The following is a 15317-nucleotide window of genomic DNA, read 5'->3' on the forward strand; positions in this document are numbered from 1 at the left end:
GGTTCTTTTTGAGGTGATAAATTGCTCCAAGACAGACTGCAGAGGCCTAGTGCTGGGCTGAATTACAGCTCAACATTTTTTAAGATGGGGAACCAGTCTTAAAAGGACCACAGATAACCATAGCGGCTTGGGAGGCTGAGGCAGGAGGATCCACGTCTCTAAATAAAGCATAGACAGGGCTGGGATGTGACTCAGTGGTTGAGCACTCCTGGGCTCTATCCCCACATGGGAATGAGAATGGTAAAAAATAAATGAGAGGCTAGGGGGCCCTGGCAGGCCTCACCACACCCACCACGCAGCACCTCTGTCCACCAGCTGCACTTGTAGCACAGTCCCCACAGTGACCCTCTGGTGTGTGCACCCTGTAGCTGGGCCCCTGCCACTTGTGCAGACAGGTGTGCAAGCTGCCCAGGACAAAGGAACTGTGGGAAATGCTGTTTCCCTAATGGGCAAGGTCACCGAGACTAGAGGCACCTGGTTTCTGATTAGGGGGTTCACCACGAGCTGTTTCTTACATGTTCTTATGGGCTTCAAATGCTGTGGGGAGCCCTGACCCAGCAGAGGCACAGGGCAAGAGAGTACCCAGGAGACCTGACGGCCAGGTACCCCCACCCTGCCCACATACTTGTGTACAGGTCCGTAGACAGGGCCAAGGGGAGCAGGTGGTGCTGGGGGGTTCTCAGCCACCAGCCTGGGTGAGGAGGGTCTTCACATGGACACCAGAGCCCACGGGTATTACTGGGTTCATGCAGTGGGGCAACACACATAGGAGTCAAAAGGGGCAAGTGGGGTGAGGGCACCCAGCAGGAAGGGAACTGTAAAGCCAGGGGCAGGGCAACCTTGGCTCCAAGAACACCTACAAGGGAGTTAGCGGGAGAGCACAGAACACAGAAACCCTGGGTGTTAGCCAGGCACCCTCCCTGAGCAGGGAGATGGGCAGGTGCCAGGTGCAGATGCAATGGTTTACTTCACATGCCGCCAGGCCCTGGCACCCAGGATCTGCTCAGACGCCCAGTCTTGCCTGTGGAAGGGCTTCTGGATGAGGTAAACATTGAATTGAGCAGATTCTTGGCAGATGACCCACAATGCTGTGGGGCTCTCCGGCAATCACTTGATGGCCTTTAGTTTAAAAATAACAAAAAACCCTGTCCCTGAGCAAGTGGGCACACTGCCTCTAGCCCCAGCAGTTGGCTCCCCCGACATCTGCCTTGCAGAGTTCATCCTGTAGTACACAACCAAGCAGGCCAAGTCTTAAACACCTCTCCTCTACATCAAGGCACCCCTCCACCCATGGGGTAGGAGGTGACAGATGGCTTTGCCCTCCCCATGGCCTCCAACTTGCTTCCCAGCCGACCCCAGCCCCGGGAACCCACGGGGCAGGACAGAAGGGGGCTGAGTGCCCAGGTGGGGACACGTGTGGCATGCCCAGGCCTCCTGCCACAGCTGTGGTCTCCAGGCCCACCAGAATGCCAGGAGCCAGATTTTCCTGCCGTGGATATGCCAATCAACAAGAGCTGCATGAAACCCCAGGTCCTGGTGAGGCTGTTGAGTGCCGGGGCGGAGTCTCAGAGCCCTGTCCAGCTGGGCACTGCCAATACTCTGGAAGCTCTCATCAGGTTCTGAAAACTGGTAGACATTGTTTCCCCACAAAAATGGATATAAAATGCAAACAGTGCTCAGGAGCCCCACCTGCTGCTTCAGTGTCTACCCTGATGCCCCAGAAGGAGCAGAGCTATGGAAAGGAATGTACAGTGTTTTATTTCATGGACCCAGTGGTGCAGGCCAGGCTGAGAAAGGCGCTCCGAGTCCCCAAAGTCTGAACTTTGGCGCAAGGACATCACACTCAGGTGCATTTTCTGAGGCTGGCACAAAATGAAGGGCCCCCACTCTCCCCACCCCCTGCTTCTCCCCTTACAGAAGTTCAGGAGCCGTGGGCACTCAGAGGCCATGGCAACGGGCCAGGCTCCTGCCCCTCAGCCACCTCAGCTGCAGACAAGGAAAGCCACAGCAAGCTCAGCGGCCACCCATCCTGGCCTGGCCACGTCATTTCCTGCTCTTCAGCGACGGCCTCTTCTTCCTCCCTGCCTCGGCTTCCTCTTCTTGTGGACCCTGCTCTGGCCACCAGACTCTGCACGTGCAACGCTGGGGCTGACCCTCTTCTGGCTCCTCTTCCTCTCAGTCCCTGAGCCCAGGTCTGGACTAGAGGCCTCCTCCTCGCCTTCCCCTGCTGAAACAGGAAGCACACTTCTTCCAAAACAAGTCCCCTGCAGGCACAGCAGCCACAGCCCACCAGGGGACCCACATCAGCACAGATGGCGTGTTCCACAGTCACCTGTGCTCGTGACAGGGAGGGCCAAGCCTGGAGACACACCTCCAGAAAAACCAGTTGTCAAGAGGACGGATCAGGAGGCCCAGTCCTGAAGCAAGGCGTGGAGGGGTGGGACTGGCTCAGTGCAGGGAGAGGAGGGATGACCCTGGCTCAGGGCCGAGCTGCCAAGCCCTGAGTTTGATTCAAGTTGCACACCTGTGCATTTGGCTCAGGTCCTGGGGCCCAGCTGAGGGCAGGCTGCTGGGAAGTCACTGCCCAGGTGGGGACAACACAGAAGGGGCTCAACAGTAGTGGGCGGCCCAGGCCAGGTCAATCCAGATGGCGGGGAGGGTTCTTCAGTTCCCTGCAGCGCCATATCTAGCACAGGGCACTGCCCACCCCAGGGCAAGCAGGCACTCAAGCCTACCACAGGGCACAGATGCAGGTCGGTCCTTAGCATAGGTGCCTTGTCCAGCACAATCCTGTGGCCATCAGGGAGGGACAGGGAGGAAAAATGACCCTGACAAGGTCAAGAGCTGTGAAGCTCAAGGACTGCCGGAGGACATGGAAGAGGAGAGGCACATGGGAAAAAAAGAGGTAGGCAGCCCAGAGAAAGGCACCATGGTGTGGACAGGGCAGTTCCCACAGCCAGTGTGCTTCAGGCAAGGAAGCGGGATGGTGGAGAGTAGTCCTAGGATCAACCCCAAGACCACGACCATGCAGGGCGCCCCAGAACTCGAAGCCAGCGGGCACTTGTGTCTGAAGAGGAGACTTAGGAAAAGACATCAGAGGTGACCAGGGGCAAGGGACAGGGCAGCAGGTGAACCACCTGGATGTCAATAGTCACCTCCAGTCCTCCTCCTCTTGTTCTTTGGCCTTGACTTCAGTGAGTGCCTCCTCATCTTGCGCTCCCACCTCCCTTCAAGCAGATGCCTGTAGGTTTTTTCCGGGATGTCGTCCTCGGGGAAGGTGCCTGAGAATCCGGGTGAGTCAGGAGGCTGAGAGTGGCTTGAAATGTGCCGCACACACCTGCCCGTGCTGCACTTAAGACAGGGCCTGTTCTACTGCCAGGCATGAGGTACTGAGCAACAACCCCACAGCTGAGATGGACAGTGTGAAGCCTGACCCGTCCCCGCCCAGAACAGCAGCACCTGGGAAGCCCTTCTCAGATCACATCGAGGCTGGTCTACTTCTCAAACAAGCAGTACTGTGCAGGGGCACAAAGGTCCTTTCTGTACCACTGTGGGTGTTGCGCCCTGCACATGCCCACCCAGTGTGTGTGACTCATGCCCTTCACTGCATGAACTTCACTAAAACTGCTGGCCTTCAGCTCCTGATGCCATCAGGGAAAGGCCACCATGTGGACAGAGGATGGACTGACAGGCAAATAAGTGATGAACAGGAACCCAGGGGCGGGCACGCAAGCACCCAGGTAAAATACTTCACCTGGCTGCATTTTGAAATCCTGCATAACCCTCCCAAGGAGCGGCCTGTTGGGTCACCTACACCACACGCTGCAGAGTGGAGAAGCTCCCTGCCCAAGTGGCAACACCACCATCAGCCACTCCAAAGCCCTGGACCAGCACCGTGTCTCACAGCCACCAGGGGCTGAGGATCACTAAGCACTAGAGAACAAGGGCTGCAAAACCCTCAGCCTGCCGCCCTGCCCTGCAAGCCCCTGAGGGAGCACGGGGAACCACCACAGGGCCCTAGGAATGAACGCCTCCAAGATGGGGTCACATGGAGCCAATCCAATCCTCACCTCCAGCCAGGTCCTGCAGCCTGCAAGAGCAAGACAGACTCTGTCACACACAGCCTTGGTTCTGCCAAAGCTGTGTCCTGGGGACACACCCAGAGCTGCTGAGGGGCCCAAGACACCCTGCCCTTGGTGAGACACCTGTTACGGGAGCTCTGAAGTCCTCTGCCTGGCTGAGTGGCGTCAGGGACAGTGCAGGGGGCACAATGTCAGCAGAGGCAGTGGGGCTAAGACAGGCAGCTCTAGGGCTGGAGAAGGACAGGCCAGGTGCCCCGAAAGACACTCACTTCTGGATCACTTTGTAGAGGCGCTTCCTGTTCTGAGAAGGAGTGCTCTGCCGACTGGCCACTTCAAACAGCCTGTTAGCAACGGCCTCGTAGTCAAACTGTTTCAAAAAGGGAGGCCAGGTCAGTCACCTTGCCAAGCAGACCTCAGTCCAGCACGTGGACCCTGCAATCCACTGGCCCACACCAGCACAGGCTCAGGGTCTCCGTACCTCCAGAGTGGCACTGCCCGGCACATTTAGAGGGCTACAAAGCTAGCCCCACTCGCAACCTTAAATTCCCAGCAGCCACAACCAGATGCAGAAGTAGCAGGTGACAGTAATCTTACTCTTAGCCCAAAGTGCCCAATTTTCCTTCACCTTACAGCAGTAAGCACTGTATTCCAACTTGGGTCGCTGCTTTGGCTCCCAGTGCAATCCAACGCCAACCACTCAGCATGTGTCCCCTCATGAAGCCAGCAATGCCCCCCAGCAGGGGAGGTCTGGGAAGGCCACCTACTTGTCCATGGCAAAAGGACTGCTATGGAGCCAGCCTCTGCACCCACCCTCCCAGCACGTGACCCCAATCCCACTCACTGGCCCTGCCCCTTGCAGGCAACCAGGCCTGCCGTCTGTCCTTCCTCCAAAGCTGACCTCCACGAAGGTCAGTCTCCAAGTCCATGGCTATCACCCTCCATTCTGGAGTCAGCAGCAGAGCAGAAGAGCAAAGGCTAAGCTCACCATCTACAGGCCCAGATACCTACCTGGAGGACGGGGCCAGCACTGTCCTCATCGTCTCCTGTCCCCTTGCCCTTCTCAAGGTCAGTCCTGCGTATGGAGCCTAAAATGAAAAGGACCTCGTGATCTCCAAAGCCCCTGGGAATAGAGCAGGCACAGGATGGGAAGGACAGCAGGTGGCTGTTGGGCGGTCTCCTAGATGGGCCTTGGCTGACCTCAGGCAGCAAAGTTGGTGGTGAAATCCCACAGCAAGGTCAAAGGGCAGCCAACCCAACCAGAGGGCTGGACCAGGGGAAGTGGGAGACCACTTCAGTCAAGGCCCCCGTGCCAGGCTGGGTGCTCAGTGGTTTGCTGGTGCTGACTTCAGAAGGCAGGCACAGGACAACAGAGCTGCGGGGGCAGCACACGTGGAGAGTGACAGCGGCAGGGCCGTGGGCTGCTCTGGTGCACCACAAGCAGGATCCAGGGACCTGCCTGGAGACTCCAGGATGATAGAAGAGGGCAAGGGGGGCCAGGGAAGGCGCACACAGATGTCCCCAGATGATGCGCTGGGGACAGAGGGGTGTGGGCTGACCCCAGGAAGGCCAAGGGCTCACCAGCATGGGCACTGAGTCCTAAGCCATGGGTGACCTGCCCTTCCAACAGGACATGTCACATGGTACACAGAGCCTCTACAGCAAGACTGGAAGCAGGCAGGCTAGATCTGCTGCTGCCAGAGCACCCCAAGTCACCTAAGGAAGTCAGGGACTACACCCAGCATGGTACCCAGATGCAAGGGACACAGACAGAGTGCCAGGTCCTAGTGGACCTGGAATAAGGAGCTCAACAGAGCAGCTGATGGCTGTCATCGTGAGTGACCCAACATGGAGTAACCCAGCATAAGGCAGAGCAGAGGCTGCACTGTAAATGGGGAAGTCAGGCAGCCTGAGTGACAGGTGGACAGGGTGCAGGCAGGCCCCAGGGAGCACTGCAGCCTGGCACAGCAGGGCCTCCAGGGAGCTAGGTTGGGGGTTAGTGGGGAGCACAGGAGGAGCTGGGCAGCTGGACAGTGCTGATTGCACTGGAGGCCACAGCAAGCAAGGAGAGCAGAGACACGTGCCTGGTGCTCTCCAAGGTCACTGGTACTGTGCTGCCAGGAAGCTCCGGGTGAAGCAGAAGCAAGGGACCAGTAGGCCACGCAGGCTCAGTCCAGGACAAGCAACCGGAGGGCAGAAGCCCACCTTAGTATACTGTGACCCTCACCTGCAGAGTCTATGGGATAGCAGGTCCTATTCACACTCACCTTCCAGAGATTCACTGTCACCATCTGACGCCTCATCCTCCCCGTCCTGCGCATCCATTTCATGCATCAGGTCCTCAACGGCAAATGGGGCCTGCTCCACGATGGTCTCAAAGATGCCCCGAGCAATGTTATGCAAAACCAGGGAGCTGAAAGGGTGAAATGGAAGCCAGAAAGCCTGCTGGACTCGGCTCTCCACAAGCAGGGCCGAGCATCCTCCCACCTCACCCCATGGCCAAAAGCTTCCAGAGCCCAAACATAGTCAAAAGGGGCAGCAATCCCCAAGGCAGTCTCACGCAGAAGCAAGTGAGGAAGGATCAGGCCCCAGCCACCTGCCACTTACTCCTTAGTGCAGGCAGTGATCTTGCAGAAGGGGTCAATGAACTGCAGGTTCTGATCTGTGGTGAGCTGCGGGAAAGCAAGGGGAGCTGGTCAGTCCCCGGCACGCGCCACACTGAGCTCCATCACCCAACCGACACTGACCTCACCTCTTTAGCTCCCACTTTGGTCAGCTCCTCCAGGAAGATCTCGATGAAGTGGCTCTTCACTCGTTGGGGGCCTGGCTGCTGGGGTGCAGGATCTCAGTGATCAGCAGCTCCAGAAGCTGCTCAACCTGCCTGAATAAGAGGGCAAATACAGCAGCAGCCATAAGGGCCACACGCCACTGGTGCCCCGTCCCCTCTAAAAGCTCCAGCAAGAATGCACACAGGTGGGCACCTCCACCGGAAACACATCACTCTCTGCACCCACAGGTGGTCTGTGCAGCAAGGAGGGTGGCAATCAAGGGTGTTGTGGCCATGGCCAGCACCGGAACAGTGTGCATGTGGGCCCCGGCAACCTCTGCAACAATCAAGATGCAAGTGGGAAAGGCCAGGCTGAGGCAGGACACTATGCCACCTTGGCCAGATGGTCCTCTCTGTTGTCCCTGCAGGGTACAGCTCAGGAATATGCATCAAGACAGAGCAGAGGTGGAGAGAAAGGCAGAGGCCAGGAAGGGCTGTGGGCTGCAAGCCACCTGCTGGCCTCCCAGCCTTGCCACATGGAGTGCAGGCTGAGAACACATGCAAGTAGTAGCTCTTCCTGAAATGTGAGCCCGATGATCTCAGGGAGGTCCTGGACCCTCAGATCAGAGATCCCCAGGGAGCAAACAGTGTTTAGCAGTCTAGACACACCCAAAACCCCAGGGGCGCTAACAGTGCAGAGCCCCAAGCCCAGAGCCCCTAGACAATTCCAACACAGAACAACTGGCTAAGGAAGGAAAAGTGACACTCTACCAGGCTCACAGGAAAGGAGGTGAGACCTGTGCTAACCAAGAGAAAGACACCATGGCAGGAGGCTATTGCTGAGCTCCTGCTGACACCTCATGCACTAGAAACAAAGACCTGTCTGCCTGTGGGGACTGGGACGGGATGTGGTGAGGCCCAAGCCATCACTCTGCCTGCCCAGGGAAGAGGTTACCAGTGCTCCCCAGGATACCCTCTGCAACCAGTGGCTGTTACCACAAGGATGGAGCTACTTTTCTAACTTGTGAACCCAAAAAAGGTGATCACAACAAAGTCACCCTGAGGCCCTGGGCCCCTTCAGGATGACCCACACTACTGAGTCCTAAAATGAGCTGGAGTCACCAGCTCTCAGAGTCCTCACTGGGAATTCAAGGATGAAAATCACCCTCAGAAATTCACACCTCGAGGCACTCAGTGAACTAGTCCAACTCCTGCTGAATCTCCTTCATGAAGAGAGAAAGTGGGCTGGGGCCAGGGCCTGTTCACTGTGTGACTCTAAAGACAAGGAGCTAGGGCAGCCTGGGCCTCCAACTGCATCTGTCCCAACAGCCCTCTGACAGCTGGGCAATGGCAGGTTCGTGGATTCAGAGCAGCTCCTTTGGGCACACTTTCTAATTACAAGTCAACTCCAAATACACTTCCAATCCACTCTCCCCATTCACCCAAAAAAATTTAAAAAGGAGAAAAAAGACAAAACCTTGCAGCAGCAGAAGGCAGACAGAGGCCAACACTCAGTAAGACATGGAGTGCTCCGCAGAGAGATGCCTGCAGCACTGTGTTTTGTTGGATACTGGAGACAGAGCTCAGGGATGCTCTACCACTGGGCTCCCGCCCCAGGCCTTTTTGAGACAGGGTCTTGCTAAATTGCTGAGGGTAGCCTCAGCTTCCCAAGTCACAGACCACAGGCAGACCCCATCACTCCAGTTGCATTTATAAGCAACCATAACAAGTGAAAGTGACTTTTCAGGGATGGGAAGTAGTTCAGCAGTAGAGCATATACTTTGCATGTATAAGGCCCTAGGTCTAATCCCAAGTACCTAAAAAAACCTAAAAAATATTTTTTAATATTTCATAGTAGTTCTCTGAGTTCTTTAAATTGTGCATGTGTCATTTATACTTACAAAAAAATTGTAGGTAATTTTTTTTAAAAGAGAGAGTGAGAGAGGGGGGCGGAGAGAATTTTTAATATTTACTTTTTAGTTATCAGCGGACATGACATCTTTTTTTTTTAAATCTTTTAATATTTATTTTTTAGTTATTGGCAGACACAACATCTTTGTTTGTATGTGGTGCTGAGGATCGAACCCGGGCCGCACGCATGCCAGGCAAGCGCGCTACCACTTGAGCCACATCCCCAGCCTGACATCTTTTTTTTGTATGTGGTGCTGAGGATCGAACCTGGGCCGCACGCATGCCAGGCGAGCGCGCTACCACTTGAGCCACATCCCCGGCCCAGGTAATTTTTATTAATTTATAAAACTTGGGCTGGTGTTGTGGCTCAGTGGTAGAGCGCTTGCTTAGCATGTGTGAAACCCAGGATTCGATCCTCAGCACCACATAAAAGTAAGTAAATAAGTAAAATGAAGATATTATGTCCAACTATAACTAAAAAATAAATATTAAAAAACAAAACAAAACAAAAAAACTTTAAACTGTTAAATATTCAGAAACTCACTTTACACCGGCTGCCAATGAAGGCTTGAAAACCCAACTCCCCAGCTTGGAGGCAGAGCCCTGGGTAGCCCCAAATGGCACCTGGCATCAGATCTCTAAGCCTGGGGTCTCTCAAACAGCAGGTGGAGCTGAACCCAGGCAGAGCACAGGACTCCTGGCCGGAAGCCCACTGCTACCCAAGGAAGCCAGAGACTAGAGTAGACAGCTCACAGTGGGGAAGGAAAGGCTAACTGACCCCAGGTACTGCTGCTGAAGGTAAGACGCAGGGAGGGGTAGGACACATTTAGAACAGGGAGCAGTGACCACTAACAGAGCTGAACATGTCTCTTTTTATCAAAAAGGGCGTCTTTAGCTGCTGGTCCAGTGTGCCCAGTAGACTCCATTCTAACTCTCAGGACTGACCGCCCTGGCTCAGAGCAATGGCACTTCCATGGGCACTAGGACTACTTGTAACTTCCAGCTCTGGGGGCCTCCTTCAACACGAACTCCAGAACCTCTTTATGACAAAGAATTACACGAGGAACTCGGGACTCCCTCCCCCAGCCTTAGTGGCCCCAGGACTCAGGATCGGCGTGAGGACTCACTTTTCTTCCCATTCTTGTGTTCTCACGGCCTTCAAGAACTCATTTAGAACCATCCGCATGAGCTTTGGTACAAAAGGAAACTCGTGTTAGGGGAACACAAGCCAGACTTCACTGCAGGCCTCCCCTCCATGCACCAGGCGCTCCCAAGGGGAGGGCTGCAGCAAGTGGCCAGCTGGAGAGCAGCTGATGGGATGAGTGCGGGGGACACCTTATCTTTTTTTTTTAGGGTACCGGGGACTGAATTCAGGGGCACCCAACCACTAAGCCACATCCCCAGCCCTATTTTGTATTTTATTTAGACAGGGTCTCACTGAGTTGCTTAGCACCTCGCTGTCACTGAGGCTGGCTTTGAACTGGTGATCCTCCTGCCTCTGCCTCCCCAGCTGCTGGGGTTACAGGCATGCACCACCACACCCTGAGAGAACGCAGCTCTGCATACAGCTGAGATGTCACGCTAAGACAGAGCTAAGTCGGGTCCCCAGACTAGGGCTGACCTAATGGCTACTTCAGAAGCGAGAATGGAGTGAGAAGTGGAGCTCCTTCACTAGGGAGGCAAAGCCAGGTCTGAAGCAAGCACTCTTCCCCAAGCCCTCCAAGGCTCTAAACCCCACAGAGAGCAGGGACACAGGTACATCCTGTCTGCTCTGAGAGAAGCCCAGGCTCAGCATCTGCCTCCCACAGCTCAATATTTTTGTCATTCTCCCACCTTAGAATGCCCATAAGGTGCCAGTAAAAAGTAACTAAGGACGCTAAGACTGCCTTTGTGCACAGCACACCCCAGCAGCTGGAATGCTATTCCTGGGACACTATGGCAGGTGCCTCCCTACAGTGCCTCCGAGTCAGCCCTGAGCTGCTAACTTGGTCACATGAGGACCCAGGAAATGGGCCTTGAAAACAACAGCATTCATCATGTGAAAGAACTGCATTTCAGTGTGGAAGCTTCACACAGGGTGACCTGGCACCCAGCTGTGTCCTGCAGAGGCAGTGCTGGTCCAGGCCCACCTGCGCCACAGAGCCCACCCTCCTGCCCTCCTGAGCTCTGCATGTGTCTCACTGTGAGGAACCAATGCGTGTGCTGTCGATAGAAGGCCAGCCCAGGCTGCAGCTGGCCACTGAGCTACCTTTGGCGAGGCCCAGACACTGCCCTGCTGGGCATCCCCATTAGGTTCACTGGCTTCAACACAATGACAAGGTCCCTTCATCTGGGGACTACTCCCACGTCACAGTGCAAAGCTGTGGTTCCATGGGGGAGGGAGGCCAGAGCAACACGTGTGTCAACAACACCCAGCTCCTTGGTGACCCCGATGGGAGCGTAACATGAAGGGAAAGGGGGAGGGGACTGTGCCATCGGTGTCACCCTGCCAGAAACCACCGCACGGCCTCTCCTTCTCGGAACCCTGAGTCTGTGCAGGGTTTTTAGAATCCAGTTCTTCACCCACTTAATAACCTCCCAAATGGGGACAAACACTGCAAAATTCTAAGCCAGTATACTCCCAGCCCATGGGGCTCAGGGCCACCCTGCCTAAGGTCCTTAGCACACAGCCAGGGACAGGAAGGGTGACTGCTCCCTCCTCACCATGTAGAACTTGTCCAGGTGCAGTCTGTCGATGCCGGCCCACTCGCGGTTCATGGTCTGCCAGAACGTCTGCAGGAACAGGTGCTCTGGGGGAAGAGCCATGTCAACACTGAGTCACAGAGGGACACAGACACTCTGGGAGGGGCAGGGGAGAACAGAAAGCTCCCACTCAGAAAGCCACCCATGGGCAGCCTCTGGGGTTTCTCAGTCCCAGCCGGTTGAGTAGAAAAGTAACACTAGATAAGTTGGCTGAACAGACAGGGAACTCGGGCACAGAGACCAGAGGTCAGCCCAAACCACAGCCACATCCTCCAAGAAAGGCATATGGAGGGAGCAAGGCGGCTGGCAAGAGAAGCAACCCTCGGACCTTGTCCTCCCAGCTCCTCTGCTGCCACATTGGCTCAGGCTGCACACCTTCTGACACCCAAAGACAGTGTCACCAAGGCAGTGTCAACTGCACACAGGTTTCTCAGTATTCAATCCATGAACCCAAAAAAATGCATGACCCTACATTATACATGATAACAGTGTGTCGGACACAGGACACTATGGGTTGAACTACGTTCTCCTAAACTAACATGCAGAAGTCCTAACCCCCAGTACTTCAGAATGTGATTGTGAAGGCAAAGACACAGAGTCTTCTTCACAGACTAAAATTAAGGTGAAATAGGGTCACTAGTGTGGATCCTATTCTAATCTGACTGGTGCCTATATGTGCGCACGCACAAACAACACCATGAAGACACAGGGAGAAGACACTGTATGTAAGCCAAGGAGAGGGTCCCCAGGGACCATTCCTGCCCATGCAGTCCAAAGACTTAACACACAAGGAGGGCAACTATCTCCCACCACAAAATCCCTGCAAGAGCAAAGGGCTGGTGATACCACCCACGCACAGGCAGGCCTAGGTTTACTAAATCATGGGAGGTAGGCCAGGCGGACAACTTGGGCTATGCTGAACACAGCAACTGTTCTGCAAGAGCTTAGGAAGAAACAATCAGGGAGCATGATCTACTCCACCAGTTACTCAACACAATGAAAGTGTCTCCCAAACCTAGATGCCAGGTGGGCACCCCTAGTGTAGGTGGCTTCAACTCAAGGGAACTAAAACCCACTGTGCATGCAACTAGCACCAGGAGTACCACTCCAGCTGCCGTCAGGGACACTCTCAAAGCTGGCTGCCCTCAGTGCAGTGTGGGGAGGCCTAAGATGCTAATGCCCAGGCTGTGCCCCGGGAGCTGGGGTGAACAAGGACTGGAGGTCAGGATTTTCACAGGCTGCCCAAATGGTTCTGATGGGCAGGCAAGATGAAAACTACTCATCATGGACAGAATGAAGAGCTAGAGAAATACACTGCAGGAATATCAAAACAACAGGTAGAACTCAGTCAATTCATTTTAATTTTAAAATGCAGGACCTCAAGCCTCATTTGCTCTTGAGTCTATTTGGGTAAGTGGATGGTGCAGCCTTAGTACTCAGAGCCATGTTTCACACATGACAAGCACCTAGATGCTGGCTTATTCTCACTCTAGACTTCAGACCACACACTTCAATGTCTGATGGCTTAAATCTCAGTGACTCTGGCATCTACATGTGGGCTTAACTACAGCAGTGTACTCACGTGTCTCTGTGGTCTGAAAAGCATGGACGAGCTGGGAGATTGTCCTTCCTAGTTCTTCCTGTGCAAAAAATAAGAAACACACCCTCAGTCCCTGAAGCACTGTGTTCTTACAATAACAAGTAAACACAAAGATCCACTGACTCATTATAGACAGCCAGGAGCAGTGGGTCTCAGCGTAGCAGACTTGAGTTGTGTAATTTCCCCCAGCTAAATAAGAACCCCCACCACAGACAGTGGCAGTCACTACCCTCCTGCCCAAGGCTAAGCACAAGAAGGGGATGGTTAAAAGGAAAAAGAGAGAGCAGGGAACCTCTTATCAGCAGGAGATGAGGTCAAGACCTAGAAGTCACTATCTGCCTGCCTCTGTGTCAGGCATCACCCAGTGTCCACGCTAAGACAGCAGAGCCCACAGCCTGAGAGAAGGCTTTAGTAAGTACAGAATATGAGCTAAGACTCAGCGTTTAAATAAGCTCCTTCACACCCAAGTTACTTTAAAGAGCAAAGAACACTTTGAAAACCACTGTTCTAAAAGGTCAGTAAGAGAAATCCTTATCTCAGAAGACCTAGTTCTATTCCCTGAACTTCATTATTTCAGCACTCAGTTTTTAACCCAATGGGACATTTCACCCATGTCCTGGCCATCACTGCCACTGTCAGTGGCACAGTGGGACTTGACTCAGCAAACCATGCCTGTCCTTAGTACAAGCCAGAGCCACTCTAATCAAAGACCCTGTCCTCCTGCCAGATAGAACACAGCACTGAGGGCACACAACTTCATCCAGCATCCCTGGCCATGCTCAATGCCCGCCTGTCCTCCCACACTCTGTGGCTTCCTGCCCATGCACTCACCTGCAGGAGTGGTTTGTCTTGCATCCACATGCAGTAAAACAGCCCTTTCCATACCTTCAGCAGCTCCTCATGTGTGAAACTACCTGTGCCAGAACGGTGACATTCAGACTAAACGAACCTCCACCCCAACCTCTTAGTGCCAGTCACCCAGTGTTTGGATTAGTCCAAAGTCCTATCTGCTATAAACGTAACTGGAGTAGTCTGTCCCCTCCCCAAGCAATCCTTCCAGTTCAGTCCCTGTGGGACCCTCCTCAGGTAACTTCCTGTACTCACTAAACATTGAGGCACAACAGGCAGAAACCAGGTACCCTGGAATTCCTGAGATTCAAAATTCAGAATTTAACCCCTTCCTGAGTGGATGGTGGCCCTAAAGTGAGTTTACTGGTGGTCATTCACCCAGTGTTACATGGAGTTTTGTGCTTCTCTGTGTGATGCCTCAAACGTTCAAAGAGAATTCACTCGGTCACTAGGGAGGGCAAACGAGGTTGACAAAGGCTGCAGTGTGTGGACCAGGGTCCCCTGTGGAGCTTTCTAAAGCCAGGTCGCTGAATCTGCGCTGAGACCCTAGAATTTGCATTTCTAAGGATGCAGAGGCGTGGTGCTGAAGTTGTGACAGGGGTGGGGCAGGCCTGGAGAACTGCGGTACGATGAAGGGTTCAGCAAGAAGCGTGTGCTGGCCCTCGTGGAGGCTGGCAAGGGAAAGGTGGACACGCCACCAGCTACACAAACCGACGGGGATGAGCCGCGTGGCACACAGCAGGAGGGAGCAGCAGGAGCGCACGTTCTGCTGGGGGTTACCCACAGGAGAAGGCCCGACGGGGCCTGGAGAGTGTGGCCGTGGAGCCTCGTGTCACCGTCCCACTACACCCGGCGGCCGGGGCGGGGCGGGAGCCCGACGCGGTGGGGACGCGCCTCCGGCCCGCGAAGGCCCCACGCGGTCCCAGCTCTAGTCGCCGCCGCCCCTCGGTGTCCCGCCGGCACCCCCGCCCACCTGTGGCCCGCTGGGTCCTGGCGACGATGTACTTCCGGAGTTTCCGCACCGCCCGGTCTCGGGTCACCTGCTCGTTCCCCGCCAGGCGCTGAGCCAGCTGGATCTCAGGCGGGAGCTGCGTCTGCGAGACCATGGCGACTGCGGCGGACATGCAGGAGGGACCGAGCCCAGATCCGAATCCACACCGTAGTTGCGGCGCTCCCGTGACGTATGCTACGTCACCCTCCCGCGACGGCGCGCGTCCTGCGTCATCCTCCCGCGACGTCTTCGTCATCCTCCCGCGACGCCGCGCGCCTGCGTCAGCCTCCTAGGATGTACTCCGTCGCCCCGAAGGGCTGGGAAAGTGGGCGACCAGCGCGGTCAGGGAGCAGGTGGCGCGCCGCCCTCCCCGCTGCC

The 15317-nt window shown here is 55.1% G+C and overlaps 1 pseudogene across 1 annotated transcript; it reads right to left on the reverse strand.

Annotated features, from left to right (window-relative positions):
• Nucleotides 1-1916: 1916 nt before the first annotated feature.
• LOC143388563 (ribosomal RNA processing protein 1 homolog A-like) lies at nt 1917-15082 on the reverse strand (annotated as a pseudogene). Its single transcript, XR_013090024.1, has 13 exons — nt 14918-15082; nt 13931-14009; nt 13082-13139; nt 11461-11546; nt 9885-9946; nt 6832-6960; nt 6687-6751; nt 6347-6492; nt 5091-5167; nt 4352-4449; nt 4071-4090; nt 3156-3281; nt 1917-2227 (listed from the first exon to the last, which is right to left on the reverse strand). The product of XR_013090024.1 is annotated as a ribosomal RNA processing protein 1 homolog A-like (transcript).
• Between the last annotated feature and the right edge of the window lie 235 nt (nt 15083-15317).

The sequence above is a fragment of the Callospermophilus lateralis genome, unplaced genomic scaffold (assembly GCF_048772815.1).
Source record: "Callospermophilus lateralis isolate mCalLat2 unplaced genomic scaffold, mCalLat2.hap1 Scaffold_64, whole genome shotgun sequence".
Classification (NCBI taxonomy): domain Eukaryota; kingdom Metazoa; phylum Chordata; class Mammalia; order Rodentia; family Sciuridae; genus Callospermophilus; species Callospermophilus lateralis.